Source organism: Rhyacophila brunnea, unplaced genomic scaffold (assembly GCF_057557595.1).
Source record: "Rhyacophila brunnea isolate RB1 unplaced genomic scaffold, BYU_Rbru_1.0 scaffold_6, whole genome shotgun sequence".
Taxonomy (NCBI): domain Eukaryota; kingdom Metazoa; phylum Arthropoda; class Insecta; order Trichoptera; family Rhyacophilidae; genus Rhyacophila; species Rhyacophila brunnea.
This window is the reverse complement of record NW_028233276.1, coordinates 27,399,942-27,424,596: the sequence shown is the minus strand read 5'-3', so window position 1 is coordinate 27,424,596 and position 24,655 is coordinate 27,399,942.

Genomic DNA, 24,655 nt, shown 5'->3' with positions numbered 1-24,655 from the left:
TATTAAAATACGCTTTATTTGAATGTTAATAATTATAACATAGCTACTGATAATCAGGATCCGTTCTACTTACGTTTAATTTTAGACTTACTATCTATAAATTGTAACAATTATTTGATCAGGTACGTTTTAAGCTTTAACATTTTGCTTATTTACTGTGCATAAAGAATCAGGGTTTTTCTTTATTATTGGGGTTAAAAAATAGGGTCTAGATTAATACTTTTGGTGGTTTAGTAGAGAGATATTAGCAGATTCACAGCATTTTTAGTAGGTATGGTTGAATTAGTAGCCAATAGGTAAATATTATTGGTTAGAGCGTTCACAAATTGTGACTAGAAACAATATTGCGAATTATTTAAACATTTCATTATAATGTAGGTACATGATATACAGCCGATTGTTTATGATTGGTTATCTAATAATTCTAAATAATAATAGCTTTTTTTATATTATATATCAATTCCATTCACTCACAAGCACTCGTACTTCTTAAGTCTAGTAAGCTCACAACACGCTTTAATTCATTTCATAGTGACATCAGTCTTGGGTAACCACTCCTGAGACATATCCAAGCGTATCAAATAAAGATGCCTCACATCAAAACTAAGTGCCTCGATTAATACCGGGTGTGGTGTGGAGTGGTTTATTGATTATTTTACGCTTGTAACACTTCTGCAAATAAATCTGATATCAATGTTTGCAACAAATAAATCTACTTGCAGATAATGTACTTAATTATTAATCCTCAGTAACCCTTTTTTCAGCTTTACTTTTTAATTATCTTTAGGCTCTCTCTGTATAGAAGAAGGCTTTCCTTAACGTTTTTTTATATATCTCCTTTTTCATTATACCTATCAATCATTATAATATATGAACTAAGAATCAGGCCGCATACCTTTTGAGAGAGATCTTTATCTATGAGTTAGCATGAACTAACTACATATGCAATTAACTTGAACTTTTAAAATCCTTTACCTACATAAATAGGCCAAACAATATGGCAAAATTTGCCCGTATACCGAAGTAGTACATACTATCATTACCTTGTCATAAACTCCCAAATTTTATTTTCATTTTCCGACAGACATTGTCATCAACCTGTCATAAATAATATGCACTACATGAAGAGTCAGATGTAGAGACTGTTTTGCCAAAGCATTCATTCGTCGTTAACACAATATTATCATTATTCCTTCACTTTCAGATCTTTGTGGAAAGGCATATATTATGTATTGAGTAATAATAAAGACTTATGTAGATGTCATTAAGATGGAATCGATCTTCGAGTAAATAAAATAATGTAGGAATAGTACAAAATAAAAACTAACAAACATCTTAGTAAACTGTCAATAAAATATAGCTTTAAAAAGCTGAACTATAATATTGAAGACTAATGCTGAGAACTAAGACTAAATACATGAAGCTATTCAGTGAAATTGAGAAAATGTTTACATATTATATAAAATCAATAGTGAGTTCTATCACTCTCATAGTTTCAAATACGCAATACCAACAGCTGGAGAAGCTATGGATTCGTAGTTACATGTAAAGTACACGTATGTTGTCTCCGTATTACAATAATTCAAGGTGAACTGTTGTACCAGAAAGAGATGGCCGTATAGCATTGAGATTGTTTAAAATGACGCGTTGTTCGTTGCATTTGACGACTCTTTTTTAAATATTTTTAAATAATATTAAATATATATTTTAGATTTTTAAATATATACGATATACTTTACTTACCCACCTATTTTTTCTGTCTTTCCTTGTATTTCGGTGGTTTTTATGACGTATTGTTAAGTGTTTTGTTTAGAAGTGAATTAAATTTAACCCAAATGCTATACGGTCATATGTTTCCGATACGACAGCTCACGGTGAACTGTGATACGGTGGGCTGCGTACGTAAAAATTCACGTCACGGGAATTCCCAACCTCCTGAGAGGAATTATTGAAAATACTATTTTCCTTGATATCACAATAGTATGTAAAATAATCCAGAGATTCGTAGTGAAATAAATACTTTGCAACAGACCGTACTAAAGCGAGACATCTCACAAATTACGAATGAAAAAAGGTACAATATACTAATATCACTATTGAAACCAATTAATTTGTGCCATAATAATTATTAGGCATATAAAAATTCAGATTTCTTAATTTGTAATACTAAAAGAAAACATAAACTATTTCATAATATGAGTAATTTTGATAGATAATTCCAACCGCTACCTACTAGAATCGTTTTATTTAACGTAGTCTACGTATTACGTTGTTCATATACCGTCTACTGCATTGCTCTGGCAGAATTCCAATGTTTTCGCAATCATTACAGCATCCATGTTCAAGGGTACAATGTATTCGGAAGTTTTGGCACATTGCCAAAGGAAAAGATGACATTGGTACCCTACCCCGATGACCCAGTTGTTAATCCCAGACATATGAAAGCCTCAATAGAAAGATAGAATATAAACACGACCAACTAGTTTATTTCCATATAAATGTAAATGCAACAAAACCGTCTACCAATTGTCCCTCGACCAGACATACATATGGCATCAAACATACCTTAAAGGTTCATTCTTTATATTTTAATACAAATTTTAAAGATAAGTGTAATATATCTCACACTACTTTTTATTATCATTATTCACCGAAATTCAACTAGTATGTGTGTGTCATCAACATCATACCATATTTTTTCACATAGGAAGCAGTACCGAGAGAAAAGAAAGTAAATGCACAATTAGAACTTTTAAACTTTACACGTTGGGAAAAAAGAACTATGCAACAAAACGTTAATTATTTTGTTTTTCGTAAAGTAATATGGAACAGTATAAATACACAAACTCCAAAGAAAGTCCACAAGTAAAACTAGTTAAAATACAATTTTAAAAGTAGTTTTTTTATAACATTCTATGTATTGGCCTAGGACAAGGGAATCCAATCCCGAGCCAAAATTTTGATCCCGGAATTTCGGGATTACAACTTGACAATCCCGGGATCCCGGGACTGGTCTCGGGATTGGCATTTTTTCCCATAGTTAATATAATTTTTTTATATATACAAATAACATTGATAAAATCGATCAAAAATAAATCTAGTATAATTATTTATACTATTTAAGACATTTATTGTTAATATTGTGTACGTTCAATGTAGGAAATACATAGGTTCAATGGAGTAAATAATATTGTAATTAAATAATAATTTAAAAGTAAAACAGTTTTATTTATTTATGAAAAGATAACAAATAAAATACAATTTCAATTGAAATAAAAAATAACATATTTAACAAGATTTAAGTAATTAAAACATATGCCCAAAGTAATCTCCAGAATAGCATTTCATGGTAGTTCGCAATCGTTTACTTTTTATAAAAAGAAGACAGCTTAGGTGTAAATGGCTGAAACGTCTAACTAAATGTTTCTTGATTTATTTATTCTATTTCTCAAATTTACTTAACGGATGTTACCTGCATCGTACATATTATGTGGAATTTATGTTAAACTATTTAGGTACAAATCTAAACGTTTTCATTTATAAAAATCGTAAAATCAATATTGTGTTTAGTGTTTACATAAATATTATATGAGATTGCTGTTTCTGATAGTAAAGACTTAATGAATGGGTTACCAAGATTTAAAATAGTAAAGCAAATCATGGTGTATGGCCTTTCCGCTTCATAAATCTAATTACTCAGCCAAATATGAAACTGCCGTAAAACGTATGAGATCATGGTGGAATTACTTTGTTAAAAGTACGAAGCATTGTTTTTTCCAATCTTTCTCATTTTTATTAATTTATGTGAAAAAATAAAATTAATTGGCAACTTACACATGGGTAATAAATCAAACTTCATTCACTCAGTTTATTTCTCATGTAGTTATTTGTTATTAAAAGTATTTTTTCTGTTATATTTTCGTTTTTATTTTATTTTTCATAAAAATTGATAAAAAAATCAATCCCGAAAATTTCGGGATTATGTTTACCAATCCCGCGATTTATAGGTATCGAAAATAGTTCGGGATCCCGGGATTGGAATCCCTACCCAGGACCCCTACACGTAATGTAAAGCAAGTTCAGGGTACCTATGTATTTTAAGAATCCTCAGTTATTCTAGTTTTCGAGGTTAAAATGCAATATGCCTATCTCGAGGTTGATGAAAACGTGAAACTTTTCCAAAATAAAAACAGTTTTTTCATAAATTATACAGGTACTAAGAAGCGACCATAAATCCATGGAATGGTCATTTTACGCCGTTTTTATATATTTTTTAAATTATTTATTTAATAAGCAGGAATAATGTTACACGCAACATTCTCTGTACAATATATTCAAAACAGAAGATTTATTGCCTAACCGCCATACAATAAAACGACGAACTCAGTGCGTATAATAATAATAATAGATACGGCCATATCGTTTTTTGATCGCTCGCATTCATTGTATGATATCGAAACTTTATCTCTAAAACCGCAAAGTACGAACTTTATCGATGGAATTCTTGTTGAAAAACATAATATTATATATTTATCAAACGAAGCGCATCTAAACCGGAAAGCTGATGCGAGTAATCTAGCATGTAAAAGCAATATTGGGAGCTCCCAACGACGAAAAATACATTTTGTAAAATAGGAACATGGAAAATTTTATCCCAGCATACTACATGTTACCTTTATAGCAGGCCTCGTCATTAAATAATCCCTCTGAAATAATATTTTAAATGGTATTTCGAACTGTTTAGTCAGACGAAACCGATCGTGAGTTTTTATTAAAATGTGTAGTAAGTAGGGATTGCAATACCGAATGAAAATGTCAATACCGGTTTTTCGGTATTTATTATTGAATACCGGTATTAATACCGGTATTTCTTAAACATTAAAAAAACAGAAGTAGGTGCGTATCAATAAATATAGCTATTAAAATCCTTTTGAAATATTATTTTTTAGCAAAAACCTACACACCTACATTTTTATTATGTTTTATTATGTATCATTTAAAAATATGTATTGATCATAATTCTAGAACTAGTGAATTTTTACAAATAATTTGAATATATTTATAATTTTAACTAAACTAACTAAAGCCATCAAAAGTTCATCAAGTACAAATAACTCCGGCTGCAGGAAAAGCTTATTAAATTCAACGCCTGTACGAAGTCATCAATGATTATTATAGAATAATCGAACACTTTTATCAAGGATGTTTTCTATTTCGAAATAATATTATGATAATTCATCGCGTACTTATTTATATAAATATATTTGATGAAATTTGTTTTATTATTTTTTATTTTTATTCATTTTTAAAATCGTAAGCTGACCAAAAATTCCGGTATTTTGGATTTTTAAAACCAGTATTTCGGTATTGATAAATACTGGAAAACCGATTTTGAAATACCGGTATTGCAATTCCTAGTAGTAAGTGCTATGAATCACCTACGATTTTCACACTTCTACTATATAAATATTTAATATCTCGCAAACCACTCACTACACGCTAACTAACAAACACTCTACCGAAAGAACTAACGATAATCACGTCGTAAACATTTGTTTCTTACATTTTTGTGATGTCAAGACTAACTGCCGCACAAAAGCAAGAAAAATCTTTACTAGGTCTTTCTCTCTTCCTTCCCTCACTAAGCCAGCTAAAAAATTTAACACCTGGAAATAAAGATTGGCAATACTCGATTTTTTACGGTTTTACATAACATTTGCAGTTAAATTTAGCTTGAACACCGACGATTTTTTACGTACCGAATAATTAATTAATTAAACTTGAGTTTAGTGGTAGAAACTCTGTTATAATGGTTTTGATACTAAGTTATTTTTGTTAATTCTACTTTAATTGAGTCCTTCTAAAACTATTCAAAATTATACATTTGGGAAAAAAACAAAAATAGTTTTGAATTATTATTTTTTGTGTAAATACATTCATACAGTCAAGAATAAAAATTGATTGTAATATTATTAAGTAAATATATTATTATTTCTTTATATTACAGTTGACATTCACTGCATTACGTGATCGTGCTTTAGACCGGAGACTTTTCCAGGTAGCGTTTGTACACTTGTAGAGGCACGAAGTTTGGACAAATGTATAATCAGATCACCTCTCAAACAAAGGACTCTCGAGTTTAGTTTCCCAGAAATAGTTTCAAATAACCCGTACACCACGAGACGACGATGAGAAATTCTAGACAAACATTCTGAGAGATCTCCTGTTAGTGTAGGTAGGTATTGTTGAGGGAAACTTGTCCTATGATGAAATTTAAGTACCCCGTCGTATATGACAACACAACAACTACCCAGTCACGATTTTAGGATTACTGAGAACCTTCGCTTTGTCTCTTGAATTTTCATTTTGCTAAAAGTTGAGAAAATGCGGTTTATATATAAGTAGGTAGGTACTGATACCTCACCCTCCACTAAACTTTCTGAAGAGGACGAATAACAAAGCACAAGTTGATAGAGACAAAACGAAGGTACATATTATTGTTGTTGATAACGTGGATGGATAATTTAAAGTTACTACGTAGCTCACGTTTATTGACATATTTCATCTACGCGACGATGAGTTCAGGACTTAGGTGGAGGTTGTTTTATAAATTCTTTACTTAGCTCATTCGCTATATTTTCATGTATACACTTTATAATAATTGTTTTATTTACATATTCTTTATGTTTTTTTCTAAATAATGTGTGAATTTTTAATTTGTAGAGTACACTATTTTCTAAATAAAATGTGATTTTGATTTAAATTCGAATTTTAATTTTAATTGAGACAATAAATATTATTAATTATAATTGACACATTTATCAAGCAGTTTTTGAGGCGTTTATTATTATTATTACACCTGTATCTCGACCTCTGCAAGGATTTTATCAAACGCAATCTTTAAAAAGTCAGTACAATAACTAAAAGGTAAAACTAAAAACACATTGAACTTAATGTATCTGGGGAGACAAGGAGACAATATCAAGCACCCTTCATACACAGTGACACATTAACAAACAGCACTTTTGGTTACTTTGAAACCGGATAAGCTATAAAGCGCACAGCGGCAGCTCTCATCTTTTCATCTGGTGACAGTATCTACACATGGTATTTATATCCACCCTGCTATTAAAATTTACAATCCTACATATTTACAACTAAATGAATACTTCATGTTTAATTACTGTTAATTGTATTTTATCATTTTGGCATTTTGGTTAATTTAATTTTCAACTCAAATTATTCGATTGCTATAATAATATTCGTATATAATAACGCAAGAGTTACATACAAGTTTCAATTTAATTATAAGGAAGTGTATAATCCGTTGCCTTGTTCAAATATTAATGGTCTTTGAAAATGGAAATTTGCTCGCGAAAGAAAATTAATAAACGGTTAAAATTCCGTTGCGGTAAAAACATTACTATAGAGATACGAGTATACTTAAACGTGTAACAAGAAAGAAAGTGGCGGGAAATGTAAGAGGGCTCGCACATCAGAACTCGCCGCATGCGTCTTACGACGAATTCGTCGATGTGACGTCATCGTAAACCAAGAAACAAACGTTATCAAATGGACCTTTGCAGATTGGCCGATGCAACTGCAACTCTGCGACCCTGCGACATTCGTCTAGTTGCAATGGCCAAAGCGTGCATGTCGATCTCGGGAATGTCGCCTCCGCGCAAGCGCACAGCTTGCGGCCATCGGCCATTTCTGTTTCTGTCTCTGTCTACACTGTCATTGCTCGCTCATCGCGGTGAGCGTTTGACGTTTGTTCATACAATCAACACAATAAAAATGGCAGACGAGAGACTTCTCTTTTTTCGTGTTTGACGTTTGCCGCTGGGCAGATGTGCGAGGATGTACGACGCAACATTCGTCGAAAGTCTTAGCCGGCTCGCACATCGCAACTCGCCTTGTGTGCCTGACGGCCATAAATCAAAGACTTCTGAGACTGCCGGCGAATGTTGTATGCTACAACTCGCACATCTGCCTAGCGGCAAACGTCAAACGTGAAAAAGGAGAAGTCTCTCGTCTGCCATTTTTATTGTGTTGATTGTATGAACAAACGTCAAACGCTCACCGCGATGAGCGAGCAATGACAGTGTAGACAGAGACAGAAACAGAAATGGCCGATGGCCGCAAGTTGTGCGCTTGCGCGGAGGCGACATTCCCGAGATCGACATGCACGCTTTGGCCATTGCAACTAGACGAATGTCGCAGGGTCGCAGAGTTGCAGTTGCATCGGCCAATCTGCGAAGGTCCATTTGATAACGTTTGTTTCTTGGTTTACGATGACGTCACATCGACGAATTCGTCGTAAGACGCATGCGGCGAGTTCTGATGTGCGAGCCCTCTTAGAACTTTTGATTTATAGCCGTTAGGCACACAAGGCGAATTGTGATGTGCGAGCCGGCTAACACGACGTAACGCTTAGAAGGGGGGGGGGGGATAGCCGTCGCGACGCTATGGGGGCGTATTAATAAAACCCATTCCCTCAGCGGGGAACTAAAGCGGATATGTACAGCCGAAAATTTCTTCTTTGTATTTACGGTTTATCGATTTGGAAAGTTTTTTCGCTGTACTATTTTTCGATAATTTGCCCTCGAGACCTCTTTTCATGGCAGAAGAATTAAGGTCACGGTTTCGTTGTGTAAAATCTATTTTTGTGTTTTTATTGACGGCTTTATCGTATCGCAGGAATTTCGATGAATATGGCACATCAATCATTTTACATTGTCAGTAAGCTAATAAAGAAACTAATTTTAATGCTATTGTGTATGAGTTAATTGAATTTTTATAAAACTCATAAAGACATCGCTGCTGGATAACTTGAGCCAATAACTTGTATAACTAATAATATCACATAGGTATTATATTATATGGCAGGTGTTCAAAATGATAAACGTCTCACCGTGAGATAACTTTGGCACATGAATTTTCAATTTGATTAATTAATTCGTCGAGAGAGAATTAACATTCATCGAAGCTTTCGGTATGGTACGAATGAATGTACCATATGTTATAAATTTTATATCAGTTTATAATGTTCCAGTAAAACAGACAAAACCGGTCCTGATTATTATTAAATTATATAGAACAAGTAATAAGTAGTGGTTATGTGTAATTTTTAAGTCACGCAGTCGTATCACAGTTCACCATGAGCTGCTGTGTCTGAAATAGATGGACGTATAACACTGAGATAAAAATGACGCGTTGTTTGTGAATCATTGCAAATAGTAATGTTTCCATTCTATTTGATTCAATAAAATATTAATTTGATTTTGAATGATATCAAATATTCGATACTAGCGCTGTATAATGACATAATCATATTGTATTTGATAAATTCAACTTGATACATACGAGTATCTACTTGCCAACTGACTTTTAAATCATTCAGAATTTTATATAAATATTATATGATATGACTATATTTCATTTAGTATTTTCTTATGCCTTTCCATTGTATCCCGATGGTTTTATAATGCAACTGGTTCAGTGCGCTATTTTTTTAAATGTGTCAAGGTCTTAACTATGAAACATATCCAAAAATCAGTATGACCACACCCCATGCAAGACATGGCCTCTCTTTTATCCATTGCTACTGAACTATAATGCTGTTACATTGGTTCTAAAAATGTTCACATTAGAAATAGATACATTTTTTAATATCTTTGAGAAATTTTACTCAAATTACCATTTCCCAAAAATACTACTATATTATCAACATCCCAACGTAGTATAAAAAAATGCTGGATCTATTATATACCTACAAAACTATTCTACGCATGTATAAGTAAATCATTCTACAGTGGTATCATACGTATATGGCAAAAGCGATTTGCAGTTGTATTGGAGTTATCTTCTAGCTCTGAAATAGGCATCATAACAAACAATACTAATACACGTCGACTACTTAATCTGCAAACCGGTTAATTCCATTTGGGAAAATTGTTCAGGAGCGTGTTCAGAAAAAATTTCTTCGTCATCTCTATTTTAAAGTTTATAATTATTTTCCTTTCGACACCTTCTCAAACGAGTCTTTTCCGACTAACTATCTTCAAGGCATGCTCATGCTCGCCTTTCATTCTCTTGAAGCTCGTAGGTCACTTCTGCTCTTAAAGCATCTTTCCCTGCTCTCACGTGGTATCATTTTCAATCCCGATATTCTAGAAAATTTAAATTTTTACGCACCCGTCAATTATATGCCTGGTCGCAGCCATGACCTATTTTGGGTGAAAGCTGTTCCCTCATGTCAGGCTCACCAGGCACCAATAGCGAGGGCTGTGCGGTTGGTCAATGCACTCCCTAGAGATGTTGATATTTTTGGCGATCCATTATATATTCTGTTTTTTAAATTCTATTTTATTGTTTAATTTGTACTTTTTGAATCATTGTTGTTTTTTTAAATTTTATTTCTTTTGTATAAAAATATTTTTTGCTTTCTTTTTTTCCTCCACTTTGTTTTTTCTGATTTTCCGAACTGATTACTTGTAATTTTTATTCTAAATGTCATGTTGTGAACGTCCTGAATTAATAATTTGTTATGTACTCAACGTGTGTTTTTCAAATAAATAAATAAATAATAATTTAACTATCGAGCGGAATTTAACAACTGCAAAAATATACTAAAAAAATAAGCTGCACTATTAATTAATAGACTATTTTATCTTCCATTTATATATAAAGAAATTTATATAAAGAACGGGAGATGTACCATTTACGATATTGGAAATTTGGCACCTGCGGTTGGGTGGTTTGTGTGAAGAATGACAACGCATTTATTTATAGGTTTAGGAGTTATATAATTTAATGACAGTTTGTGCAGTTCATATTTCATTATAATTATACTCGATACCTGGAATATAGGGGGGTTGAAATAACGTAATTAATTAATTATCAGTAAGTGGCTGTTTAATTATTTGCTATTTTACAATAAGCATGGATATGGTGATCGTCTGTAAATGCCACAGGGGCCGGTCCCCATCACTATTATTTATCTAATCAATCGAACAGAATATGAATTAAATAGTATGTTGGGCATACTCGGCATAAAATTATAGTCGTTTTACAACCACATAAAAGCTAACGGGACCAATATTATATTATGGTTGGCAACACTGTTATGAAGTGCGGTTGTATTTTCTACCAAGCGGCGGGTCAGCACCGTCTGCCCCTAATAAATTCAGAGTTGGAAGATACTTTATGTTCAGCATCAGTATTTCCTCTTAAAATGTGCAATTGCATTGCATGTCGGCAACAATCAATACTGATTAGCGAAACCAAGAAAAATAGTTGTCAAAAAGGTTGCTTTAATTAAACATACATGATTTGAACACCTCCAAACACATATTATAAAAGGTCTTTCAAAAACAATTCGAAGCCCGACGGGACTCTAACTCGTATCCACTAGATCAGCGCCAATCTGATTTATCAATTGAGGCAAACATGCCTTATCTAATTACGACAAAATTAACTAGTAGTTTTTCTATATCTTGAAGCGCTTAAAAAATTACGTTAACTTTTGGCAATCGGCTTTTGTATTTTAAATTAAGGTATCAATTATCTTAATTACTAACCGATGTCAGGATCTCTTCAAAATTTAATTATAATGCATTTGCTAATAATTTAATAAACTATTGTTTTAAATAAATGTTCGAAGTTTTTTTTTTATTTTAGTGTTTTTATAAACACGAGCTGCTACTGAGTACGTATATTTAATACGTATATTTCATCAAAACTAAAAAATGAAACCCGCAGTTTTATATATTATTTGTAATGTATTATAAAATTTATTACTTATTACATACACAATTTGCTGTTAGAATTCCAAAAAATAATTACCGACCTAAAATTTGAAGGTACTTTCGTACATAATATAAGTACATATATGTAAAGCGGTTGTCAACCTGTCAGCCTTTGAGACGGGTCATTGAGAACGGGTTCTCTTTTTAATGTTGTATCTTTATTCTTTGCCCTGTAACCACAAAACAATTTCCTCTGGATCTCACGGGACTGGAAAGAATTATTCATATGACAATAGAACGTGTTGTGTACACAATAAACAATAAATTTAACCGAAATAATACTAAAATATGTAAGTATTCCCCAAATATATAATTTACGGAAGGGCCATTAATTTATTATATTATGATATGCAAAACAATTTATTACGCATGTTAAATTGAATTGCCAGCAACGGTTGAAATATATAATATTTTTTTACGAACCGGACCGCTCGATATATTTCCGAAAATATAAAAGTGTGTTTTGTTATATACCTACCTACATATGACGAACAGTTTTAGTTAGACTTTTGACATGCATATCTAGTAAAGATTATGATAGACAAAGCTTCTCAGTGTCGCAGGAGAAAAATAATCTCATGTTTACGAAATGTACTGTCAAAAATGTTACTATTCTCTTTTCTTCTTTTATCTGCCACCTACAAGCAGCGCACAGTCTGCCTATCCATACGAAGCGTTACTGCACTGTACGTATATTTAATAAAGTATTATTTAAGATCGTTTAATTAGTTGATTTAATAATAAGATACAATCAGGGAACTCAGAAATAATGGGAACTGAAATACACAACGGGTAAGGCGATAGCAGGTTACCGACTCGAGTAAGGATGAATCCGGGTTAAACTTACACACGTGTTTACAATACGTTTAACGTCGAATACTGAAAACTGCTCTCGGTTTATGCATTTACGCTCATTTAATGTTGGTGTATTACACACACTATTGCACGTGCATAATGCGTGCTTAATTTTCGTAAGACACTCACACATTCGAAATCCTGCTTCACCATGCGGCGTATTGAATATAGCCTATTGGTATTCTATTTATTATCTGTTCTGTGGATACAATATATCCACAGTGTCGGAAGATGTCAGAAGGCAAAACTCGGGAAAAACAAAATCTGGCCACTGAAATTGAAATAGCCTAATAAGCTCATTATTACATATAGAAATATGTGTTTACGACGTTTAAATAGTATTTTTTTCTTAATAATTCTCACACCAGAACACAGTGCTTAATTTTTCCACAACACAAATCCTCGTGGATTTCACTAATGGAGCTGTGCTCTGGTCCTCTCCGTTCCATTTCGATCCTTGATTGGCCTATAAGCTTACTTAACTATATGAGTTGATATTTTTGAAGTAGGTACACGATACATCAAAATAAATATGTACAAAATACATTGTGTACAAAGGTACCTTGAAATACATTTACACAAAATAAAACACGATAATATTAATTAGCATTTGGCAAAAAATAACGATTATTGAGGTATTTAGAACAAGTAGTGTACAAGAGCTCTGTATTCGAAATAAAAAATAAAGTGTGTCATTTTCAGTCATATGTTTTTGCAACAAGCATGAGATATTTTCTTCATTTATAGTATGATATCTTTCAATAAATATAATGTTCTTATTGATTTTTTTTAAATATATTTCATCCGCTAATCATACTCGCAGTAATTTTTAATTGTGATATCTTTATACGAAATTCAATCCCCATTGCTATTCTAAATATTAAGTACACCGACTGTACATTATATCAGATTTTCAAAACGTATTATTATTATGGTACCGGACCCCCAGACCCCCCCCCCCACAGAAACAACAAAATTCAAAGTATTTAGCTGAATGGAATATTATTATTTCTTCCTCTTTTTCGTCAGGACCTCATGGCTAGGAATCGTGATCCAGGTGATTTGGCTGTCGAACAACCTTTTCAGCGGGTTGGTCCCTCTCTTTTACCATGTTTTCATTATACGACACGCAAGGCCTGTGTCAGTGGAACTCGTGAATATTGATATAACGATTTGAGGCATTCAATGTTAGCTTTAGTATTCAGATGCGGCATTACACTTACATTACCCTAATAATAAAATTATGACCATAGGTCAAGCGCATTCGTTGACCACTCGTGGTGGCGACTGACCAAAATAATTCTAGGTGAGCACTTGTAGTTATAGCTTCAGGCCAGGTGTTCATCGCTAGACTCAAAGTGGGGAGTATCTGTGTATGAGGAATATACCCGGAAAAGTGCTATTGTCCGCAGTTAACCCAACGAGAAGCTATAAGCCGGCTCTCACATCAAAATTCGTCTCGCCTGCACATTCTTGTATTCACAAAATACATGTTGCCAAATGGAGCTCTGCAGATTGGTCGAATGCGACTTTTTAGTTTGAAAAAACATTTACTGTTGTTATCGACAAGTTGCATCTTTCTTGGGCTGCGAGTCGAAGACGCCGGACGCATACAAACAACTACGAATTGGTCATTCCTATAGAGGCTCGCCGATCACCGCATCCAAATATCTTTACGTTTCGAAGGTTACGTGCGACTGTCGATAGGTAGATTTGCGCGGTCATCAGATGCAACACCGAATTGACGTTCTTGGAAGGTTTGATTTATGGCTGTGCGGCAGACGATGTAAGTTTAGATGTGAGAGCCAGCTTAGTAGTAGGCGGGATAAATGCGGAAGTAAGTGGCACCTGCTAGATTTTGTTAACCCCACCCCCTCCAACCACCTTAAAAATCAATAATAAATTATTATGATAATTATTTTTATGTATACCTGAGTTGTAGGTAAGTGGTGTATGTGAACTGAACAACAAAATATCAAATTTAAAATTCTTCTGAAAGTGGAATTTAAATATTAAAATTCCGACTTACCTGTAGCAACATTCTGCAGAAGACAGTTGACCAATTTTCTAGCAGCGCTCCTATTCGGTTTACTTCTTCCTTTGTTAACACCGCGGGATGATTTTATGCTAGGTTTAATTTTTTTACGAATTTTTTTCTTCTTCTTTTTAGGTCTTTCTTTATCAGCGAACGTAACTTTATCACTATTTTCAATAATCTTTTCTTGCAAACATTCTGGATATTCTTCAATTTCTATTCTAATATTACTGTGATTTTCTATATTATTTGTTCGTTTCGGTGGAGTATTATGACGTGGCCTTCTCATTTCTATGGGCGGCAGTAAAGATTTTCTTCTGAATTTATTTGTACTGTTCACATCAGGCCACGTTGGATTTATATCTACGTCTTTTGGCTCTGCTTCTTTACAAGTTTCATTAAATATTGCATCGATGGGTGGCAAAGTTTTCAAATGATTGTACCCATAGGATTTTTGTTGCCGACATTTTTCTCCAGAAAAGTTTGGCTGACACCTCGATTTCGCACTGTTTTGCATATCATACTTATAGTTTCTGTTTTCGCTCCAGTTTATATTTTTTCTTCTATCGATTCTCTTTCCACTATCACAATTTAATCTGTCACGCTTCTTACTGTCTAACCTTTTGAGTTTTTGTTCTCCAGGTTTTGGAGACAGCACTTCACCACTGTCATTTCTACGTATACCAGACATAGTTCTTCCACTGCTTATATTATTTTTACAAATTTGCATATAAGTTTTTTCGTTGTCTATATTAGTTGATAATAGTTTTCCTAGCTTTCTTGGTTTTCCTTTCAAGTCTCTAGTTTTAACATTTCTTTGTGCCAGTGGACTAATTTTCGTGGTGTTTTTTGTCTGGCGAAATACGCCTGCCTCGCTCTCGAGGTCCGTGTCAAAAAATGGCGGGACCCTCATATTTAAATTGGTAGGAACTTTCCAAGAACTTTCTGTAAATGCTGGACCCCAAGGTGACGGCAGATCTCCTGGAGGTGCTCGGACTACGGATGGAGGATCAGGTGAAAGAATCCCAAACGGATGAGAAAAGTAGAACAGGCACAATGGAGCCGTCTGAAATAAAGAGAAAAAAATATTTAGAATACACACATTATTATTAACAATAAGTATCTAAAATAGCGACAGCAAATAAAAATTTTGTAATTAACACCAAACCGATTGAAGACGTGATTTAATATAAATATTTAGGGGAGACAAAATGACACCAACCTTTATAAATAAAAACAAAATTTTTAGCAAAGAATACGTATTACAAAATGAATCGCCTGCTTAGCAAAGAGACCTTAACCTAGACGTGAGACTGTGTATTGTTCGCTGTTATGTACTTACAAACCGTTTTTAAGGCGTGTTGGTATGGACTCTCAAAATCTCTTGGACTGACACGGTGAGTATTGCTAACATCCTCAAGCAAATGTGAAAGAACCAAAACTACAGTACCGACGCATTCATTACCCATGGAAAAATTAACGGTAAACATAGTGAAGAACGACGTCTCATTCTGAATCCTCCGTGGTTGGTACGAGTGCAGCCCCGCCGAACTGTTCCGGGTAGCAGACGACAATACAAGGTCCTCTTTTATGGTGGCCAACCTCATATATTTTTATTATTCTAAGTGAGCGGATTTTTAAACAACTAACATGACCTCCACATATTCATAAAGACAGTGTTAACTGAAAAATATAGTAAAATTATTATTACTTATCGGCACCTTAGTGGTACAACTTTTTTACTTGATTTTAATATTATGTTCCAAATTAAATAACTATAATTTTCAACAATAGAAATGCTTTATTACAACGTTTTTATTAGGTCGTATTCTTATTTGTTCGGTGATTGTTTATCCAGTACAAATCTTGCAATCAATTTTTAACTAACTTCCCGACTAGCTAGACATGAAACTCTTAGAATATAACAGAACACGATGCCAATGCATTCTTTTAATACTTTTAGCCATCTTTAAGTAGAATTGAATTCATTTTCAGTTAATTCTGTTTTGTATGAAAAGTTATTTCGGAAGAAATCTGTTAAAAGTAAAAACTATTATTGAGGTCCTAGCAACTAAATCATTAATATATACGTGCGTTACTGTGGAAATCAATATAAAATGGTAATCAAGTCAAGTTTATATGATTCAACAGAAAATTTAAAAACGTTGTATATAAAAAGTTCTTTTTATCTTGTAATTATTTATATTAAACTTCCCAATAAAACGGTTTTAAATTCTAATACGAGTACATTATAAAATACAGAATTTTCGTGTTATATTCATTGGACATTTTTCAACATGATTTGTGTGTAATCCCGTGTATTGTGAAAAGTTACAAAGTATGATATTGTTATGTTATGCTTTTGTATACTAGGTGCATTATCTTTTTTTCAACGAGATAAAAGATTTTGTTTTTATTTAATGTTCACAAAAAATAAATCGTGAAATAAATTAAAATGGACGCATGGGTGGATGTCATTAGATTACCGTCTGCCATTCCTCTGTCTATTATTTCGTTCACTTTCCGTATTGCTTCTCCACGTTAAACCATTCGCAAATTGAATGTGACAGGGCATGAAAATTTTCGCGAAAACAAAAAACATATTTACGATCTCATGTTTGAAAATGCCCATTCCATAGAAGTCTACTATTAAATTAGGACGACAGTAATATCTATTGTGAATAAACAGAACTTTATTTGATTGCTGTTCGATTTATTGGTACTATCAGGTGATCATAAAATAAAATTAAATATTAATATTAAATATTTAAAATAAAAATAAAGTATTATAAATTTAAACGTCGCGAATATGATTAATTTATTTTTGAATGCATTTACACTAACTACCAATTTTTTCCAAATAAATAATGTTAGTAAAGATTATATATTATTATTTCGTCATAAAGTTAAGACTCATTTCAATTGAAAATGTCCGTCAAAGCCAACAAAGCTGGTGCCCGTACATACATAGTGATGTTTAAATTTCGTAGACAAAGCAACAAAAAAGTTGTTCTACTTTATTTTCTAGACACAATGGACGTTTTTAAAGTTAATAACCTGTATTTGCCATAGACGATTATTTACCCTTTTGCCTTAGGTATTGTAAGTAAACGCAATACCTAGAATAAATAATATATTTGCCATTAATAACCTACTTAGTTTACCTACCATCTGTTAAAAAATTGTAAACGTTTTTTGCATGGTCAGAATTAGTAATAATACAAACAATGGGCACTTAAGATATGTGATAGATGAAACAATAGCTTAATTTTCTTAATTCCATGTGCCCACTTTTTAAATTACCAACTGTTTTATTTACAAGCGATAACGTCTTCAACGCAGAATTTTTAAATTACATTTATATTCCACATTTTAGTCAATTATATTTTTGCAAAGTCTCATTGGTGTGGCTTTACAATTTAAATTTTACTAATTAATTAAGTTTTCTCATGAAGATCATAATAATCTGATACAACTAGTTAAGCGTCAATTACATTGAGCTTTTTTATGAGCTGATTATTGGCAAATTTAAAAGCGGGCGGTTCAGCTACTGCGATTTCATGATTACACACAAAATTTTCCATTCGCTGATAAGCCACAAGCCAGCGAGCGATTTTTACGGAACGTAGTTCTTTTTTTTGCCGGGAGGTCGCTACGCTCCATAATAATGTTTCCATTAAACGTCAAAAAGGTAAATTTCAAAATGAGTAGTTCGTTTTTCCACCACCACGCTCTACTGCGCAGACGCGATACGCCCACAAGCCGGCGTGTAGCTTATAAAGTTGACCGGCTTTCAACTTTTCTCGGTGGAGTGTTTACAACCTGCTTATTAGCTTGTTCGATGATTACACTGGGCGAATTTACAGGCAGATTATAAATTTGCCAATAATCAGCTCGTAAAAAAGCTCAATGTAATTGACGCTTTACCTACTAATAACTAATTACAGACTGATAAACAAATTTAAATGAATATACCGACATTTTTTTTTGTTCAGAAGCCTATAATTTTTATTAACTATAAGTAGTTATTTTTCTTGTACTTAATATATTTTTGAAGAATTTATGGATTCATAATCAATACACGGAAGTTTTAACAATTTTACTTAAAAAATGAATTTTCATACCAAAATCAATCTACCTACGTATGTGTGCTAAGGAACTCGGTAAGTACGTAGTAACAAAAGAAATCCTAGTAGTGCAGTGCGTTGATCTATCCTAATCTAATTTTGGCCCTCCATTCTTTTTTGTATTGTCCACACAGCGGTGGTGTGAGTAATTTTCATCGGCAGAAATAAATTAATATAGACACAATTTTGTCGCAAATCTGCACTTGAATATTATAATTCTACGTAGGATAATATGACAATATACCCGTGTTAAAATACCCCCCGGACATTAACCCTCGTTAAAATAACACTATTTAAAAATATTTGACACAGCAAACAAACAAACAATGGATACAAAATATTTTTAAAAAAAATTAAATATTTAAATACTTACCTAAATAAAATTTTCTCTCTGTTTCTCCTAAAATTTGAATATGTATTATTACTCTATAGGTCTTCATTTAATATAATTTAAAATATTATTACTATATTCTATCTTTGAAACGTGTACATATCATTTTAAATTAGGATCCATATTTTGTAGTAAAAATATTTTTTTGTCATAATTTTTATTTTATCAAATTCGTTTTAAAACATTTATTTTCTCATATATTTTTTATCCATTGTCCAGTTTTTTTAATACACGGTTGTTTTTTGTCCAGAGGTTAATTGTCCAAGAACCAGAAACTCGAAAATAATTTTCAATGATGTCCTACAAACCTATCAACGATAACTGTCGGATAGCAAATTCTGCATATCAAAAACTCTAGTGTACTTGCATTCTCTTTATGTTTTCGTCTAGTTGTGAATAATATATACTGTCCCCAAGAGCAGGCATGAACCTTCATCTGAGAACATTAGACGTATAATAATTATTAACCATAATCTAGTATACTAATACCAGACATAGTATAACGATACTCTACCCACATCCATAATTCAATAAATAATGATACTGGTATAGGTATTCTACCTCATTATTTATTACACATAATTTTGTGATATACATATCATTGATAAGACGTGAAAAATTATAATATAATAAGGTATCTTATTGAATTTTAGTTGCAGTGTATGATTAAACCTGGTTTCGTAGATAGTATCTTATCAACTCCCATAATTTAGGTTAAGTGTAATTATGTACTGCATTAAAATATAAATTCTCGTGCCAATATGTACGAATATTTTAAACTTTAGCATAACATTATCGTAATTACTACCTATATTTTATAATTTCAGTGTAATAGATTCAATTAAAGATTTAGTAGTTTGCACCCAATTTTAATATCATATGATTTATGACTATGTAATGTTATTATAGAATATGCCATCTATTAATTTCATGTACAATAAAATAATTATTAAACGCTGTTTTCATGCATACGAAGTTAGTATAATATCCCACACATAGGCACGCCACTGTTCTTACTATTAGGTGTAGGTAACCTAAACAACTGAATCTAGTTTCCGTCGGGTCTTGCTACAAGTGCCATATAATATATCATCTCTGTCACACATTATCCAACAGTGCTTTAATTAATTTATATTATTATTAACTTTGTTAATTTTCCGTGACATTTTGAATATTTGAAGATATTACAACTGTGGATTAAACTTTTCGCATGTAAACCGGTAATAATTGGTAGGTAACCAAAATATGTGTTTTATCGTAATATGTACTTGTAACATAACAATTAAAATTCAAAAAATATATGCATATTAATAGACTATCCACTCTCCACTTATGGGATATTCATTAATGTATATTTTGTATGTATATATTTAAAATTTTAACTAAATCAGATATAATATGTGTATACTTTACATAACTATTTACATTGCCTAATAATGAAAGAAAGTAAAATTAAGGTTGACACTGACCCCTTAAACGCATTAAAAATATTAATTTTATCTATTGTTTCTGGAAGTTTTAATTTATATTTTTCAACTTACAACCTATCATCGAGGTATTATCTATAAATTATCAAAATACTGCAATAGGGCCCGATTTACTCTTAAATATGCCTTTTTAATACATATAGGGGCTAAAATATTAATACGTGACTAGTTTTTATTTTAAAAACACGTATAAAATTAAATTTAACATTTCAGATTCTATTGACATTAGAAAAAGTTAACATGATCAGTGAATTATATCGGTGTTTTTAACTGGTGACAATCTGTAAAGATTCTTTTCTCATAAATTATTCAGGGGCGCCTTATCCTCTTTCTTTATGGTAAACCTAGGTCTAAATACCTATATTAAAATAAGTTAAAAATAATTACATTAAATAGTTGTCATAATATATATATCTACTTTTTTCTTTATTTACTATTGATTGATTATAATAATATGTACCTTCATGTCATCTGTCGTGGTAGCAGCATCAGATTTTTCACTCATTTTGAAATTTCACTTCACATTTTTGTTTATATGCTTAGTCTAAATATATATTTATATGTTATTAAATCATTTAATTATTACTCATAGTATGGTGATACATTACTTTATGTTACGAGTATATAGTCATCAATCACGATACAAAAAACATAGTATTATTATATAGCTATCTACTAATTATCTATGGCACATAGTTTTATTCCCATTATGGAAACGATACCTGTATAAAGGTAAGAAATCTGATCAACAATCAGTGGTCAATGCTAAATCGTGTGGGTCGAAGGCGCCGAAGACCTTTGAATCATTTATTCATCAAGTCAGTATGTTTTATTAAATAAACAACATAGCAGTCATGTTTTATATTATAGATACCTAGAATTAAATAGATTATCATCGGTAGGTAGGTACATCTAGTACCTCTATGTCCTATTACTTATGAGTGGTGCGTTTAATGACGTAGAGGCCCGACGCATCAACGCACTGATTTTTGAGGATCCCTACGATAAAAAAGAAAAATCTAATTTTAATTTTCAAAATAAATTAATGCATTCAAATAATTTTAAATTTTTATCAGCTCTGGTAATGGCTTACTATTAAATAGGTGCATTCGTATATGTGTACCTACCTAAATACCTACAAGTTAATTGAAAAGAAATCGATATCAAAAATACAGATATAGGTACATAGAGTGCGCATTTTTTTGTGCTATTCACTGTTTGTATGTACCTATTTAATCAACCTATTTTTAATTTTAATCGGGACCTATTAAAACTCCTACTTTTTATGGTGCAGGGATTTAGTTATAGTTTGGGCAATACCAGTCCACTCAGTTTGTGATAAATATCCATTTTTTTTCAAAACTCAATATAATTTAATAACTGAGTGGCAGGTTTTAACTCTTCGGAGGGCCCCCTTTTAATTTTCCTTGCGAATCGGTTGCTTCGTGTTAGTCGAGGGAAACGCGCCTATGTTCTTCATGTTAATCCACTCCGCTGATGTTTCTTTTTACGCAGTGTGTAACTTTATATTACTCTGAACCCCACAATAATGTGGCATAAGGAATTCCGTGTGTATGTTGCGTGTAATCGTATTAATTACATCGTGTGTTCAAATGTATATATTGTTTTAATTTATTTTTTATTACTTATACATTATATGGGACATGTTTTTTTATTAAATCTAACGAATTGCACTTTAATCATGGATAACATTATAGAGTTCGTATATAGTGCATTCAGTTGATATATTATCTATTACTAGCGTTACATACAAAATCACAATCACAAAATGATCATATTACCAATATGTACACATTGATAGAGTTAATATTTTAACCACATTCATCAGTATTGGTTTATTTTCTAATATTGTATGAGAAGACCCAGATACAATGTCGTTTACGATGTGCCTTTTAATTCTTCATTACTACGTCTAGCAGTAAGCCAATGGAAACGAATTTATAATATTTTATCTTTTAATATGCGAGAATTTTCTTAGCCTGTTTAGTATATAAATATAGTTATCTCCTCTTTCCACCACCTTGCACTTTCTTTTACAAATACATTTTAAATATTACAAAAAATATAATAAAATAAATATTACGAAACGCTGCCTTCTGATAACGTTAATAGCTCTGTATGTAACTACAAATTAGTACAGATACCAATTAAAATAGTATTAATCTATAAATGAATGACAAAATAATGAAACATCATTTTCGATTCAGGCTCGATTTGGTATAAATATTATACAATAGTTAGAGAAAAATCGTTTTTATTTCAATCAGTGAATCAATGTTCATTTTGCAAAATACATGAAAACTTTGAAATATTATTTTAAATGAATTTACACGTTGTCAATAAATACGTGTATGGCTACCGCCCGGCTTATAATATTGAGTTTCTCGGGATCGAATCCCGTTTCTGGAAAATTCACATGTTGTTTTTCAATGTATGCTTTGACTCAGAGTATGGACATAATAGGTTGAGCAAGTGGCTGACATCCATTTTTTATAAAAAAAAATCTTAATTCTTAATACCTCTATTCTGTAGAGGTAAATGAGGTTTGATTTCATCGAGGATGAGATGATATAAAATCTCATTGGCCGATAACCAGTCCATTCTAATCAGTCGATACCTCATTGGCTGCATATCTCTACCACTTCGCCGATCAATGAATGGTATGGAATGCGTTTTGAACTGATAGAAATTGTGTGCATCAAATCTATGTGAATTTATCTAAAGGCCTATCTTATATGGTAATTTAATGGTGGATATCCATATAATCTTCTAATATGGATCATGATATATTATAATAATAAATAAATAAGATCTAAAACATTCATTTCATAGCAGTTGTTTAAATTTAGAGTAAAATAGTTAAATTTAAAGTAGGTTTAACTCTAATTTAAAATAGTATTTACTTATCTATAAAAAAAACACTTTCGCTGCTACAATTCGCCAATTAATTTCTTTGAAACTTTTCCTTAAATAATAATCTCTTCAAACAGTAAGTATTATTAAAAATACCAATCGTTTTAACATTAGTTCCCTCGCGTGGTATTTTCTTTCTATCTGAAATGTCGATTCGTGCATTTCATTATGCATAACCGGAAAAGATTACTGGAAACTAATCCTTTTATTTTCTTTTCACGGTGTTCACAATTTTCCGGATATCGCCCTTCCTCCACTCCCCATGAAAACGGGCGGCAGGGCCGGCAGGTACCACGTGGTCCGTAAACATTGCACACGTGTAGATTACGCGATTCACAAACGATCCGACTAAATAATATGGGTCACAATATAAACAGCACGAAACAGTATGCAACCTACTTATTAAGTGAATTAATTCCACCACCCGTGCTACAATATTCGTTTTGCTTTTCAAAATTCAACCATGTAGGTACCTACTAACTACGAATGGCTAAAATGTACTGAATATTTACCGGAATCAGAAATCAAACTATTACATACGATTAACACAAAGACCATCATTTTCTTTTACACTTTCTATATTATTAATTATCTTCTTTTTAAATCCACTGTGCTTATTTCTTTCAAATATGTGTTTTTTTAATAATTACAATAACTTTAAGCGGATATATTTATGATGCTATCTATCTATCCATTCGGGCGCCTGCATAGTATTTTCAAAAGTCACCCTAAAGCGTAATGTGTTGAAACAATCTGTGGTATGCGTTCATAACATTGATCCTTAATGTAAGAGAAATAAAAAAGAGTAGTATTAGAGTAGGTATACGTTTTATAACTTAGCACTTTTTTTACACTCTTTACTACAATGATACGCCTCTTTGCCTGATTACCTCGCATAAAATTAGATCAAACGATATTAACTTGTATTAATATATGTAGTAATAAATAAATAGATTATATATCTAAAAAAAAACTTTCTCATCCTAGAGCTGGAGTGTTAAGTTATGAAGCGTATA